This window comes from Lagopus muta, chromosome 16 (genome assembly GCF_023343835.1).
Source record: "Lagopus muta isolate bLagMut1 chromosome 16, bLagMut1 primary, whole genome shotgun sequence".
Lineage (NCBI taxonomy): Eukaryota > Metazoa > Chordata > Aves > Galliformes > Phasianidae > Lagopus > Lagopus muta.
Window position 1 is genome coordinate 2,745,517 of NC_064448.1, and position 1,839 is coordinate 2,747,355.

A 1,839-nucleotide genomic window follows, 5' to 3' on the forward strand; every position below is an offset into this window, starting at 1 on the left:
CATAAAGTAGACCCCTCAAAATAGCAAAATTAATAAGGACATCCTAGGCTCCAAATCTAATTAAGTAGAATAGCACAAGTGTAGAAAGAAAAAAAAAGCAACCAAAAACAAGAAAGAAAAACCAACTTGCATTTATGAAGTTGTGGCCACCTTTTCTCCAACACAGAGAAGGAAGTTAAGGAAGAACAGCAGTACGTGTATTTTAGCTTTTTGCTACCTGTGGCTGAAACTTCAAACGACTCCTCCTGATGTATTCATTGGCTAGAAAGTGATACCAACTTTCATTTGCATCATGTAAAATGAAGAGTTACACAAAATACATATAGGAATTATATTGTTTTGGTGTGGAATGAAAGTAGTTGCAACAACTGCGAAGGACAAAACATGTTTGTAGATCGCACTGGATGAAAAATACAGGTTCTCATGGACAAGAGCAGCTGAAGTGTTGATGTGGTATAAATACTGCAGGCATACTGTGCAGACTTCCTTACAGCGTTGAATGTCATCGTCCCATTTAGTGGTGTTAATTTTAACATGTCCATCAGTCATTTGCCACTGTTTGCATTGCCAGCAGTGCCAACAGCCCTTTTCTTCCAGATCTTTTTACTCATTTTGTCTTTTTTTGGCAAACCAGCCGCTGTTAAAACTTGCTCTAATGTAACTGAGTGGTGTAATAGTTGGTATTCCTCGGAACACTTATATGTGGATAGGATTGCTTTTAGTCCCTGCAGATGTGGTATCATCCCCTCCGCAGTCCCACGTACCCCAAGTGCAACAGCCTAATAAACACTTTTTGTGTGTACATAAGCTATTTTTAACTCGTCTCTGAGCGATCAGGTTTTAGGACCTTAAAGCCTTGGTCCCCACGAGCTCTGCTCCATCAGCACGCCCCGTTCCATCTGTTGTGTTACAGAAACAGTTTATGGATCCTTACGAACTTTAGGAATGTTTAAGAGCAGTGGGTACGATGAACCCAAACGTTGCTGCTGTGCTGCCCTGGCCTAAGGCCACCACTAAAGCAGCACTTCATCTTAAACCAACCTGTAAATTTAAGTCATTTTATAGCGAGTTTAAAAAAAAACAAACACCTCCTGTTTTCTAGCGTTTACTGTTGGAGAGCCTCAAAACCACTACTGACTTTTAAGCATGCTTTTATTGATGACCAAGTTAGCGTTTCCCAGCGCTTGATGACAGTCCCGGCTCGCAGTAGCGTTTCCCCGGTCCCGTAACGCCCCGGCCCTGCGCTCGTGCCCTCGCTGCCTTCAGATCTCACTGCGTGCAGAGCCGCTCCCTGGCGCTGCTCGCCCCGTCGTTGTTCCTTTCCCTCATCGCGGAGGAGCTCCCGGAGCAGCTGAGTCACGGGCGGCCCCGCAGCGCAGCTCCGGGCACCGCCACGCCCGGGGCTCCGAACGGCGCACGCTGCGCGTACGGAACTGAGGGCTCAACCAGCCGGCCGGTAACCCGCACCGCCCGGAAACGAGCGTTTTCGGTGATAACGAACCTTGCAGGCTATCTCTCGCTCTCCCGCCCTCGCCCCGTTCGGGCACGCTGAGCTCCCCAGCCCGGCTCCCCGCCCCGGCGGGATCCGCCCCCGTCCCCGCGGCGGTGCACGCGCCATCCGCAGCCCGCCCCGCGCCGCTCCGCGCTGCGCCATCCCCGCCCCGCGCCGCCCCTCCGCTCCGCGTCCCTTCCACGGCGCCGCCCGCCGTCCTCCGCCCGGCCCAGCTCCGCTCCGCCGCCCGCAGCGCCGCTCCGTTCGCCGCCTCAGGGCCGCTCGGCGGGGGTGAAGCGCAGCGCCCAGGCGCACCGCCCCGCCCGCCCTCCTTTCTTCCCTCCCCT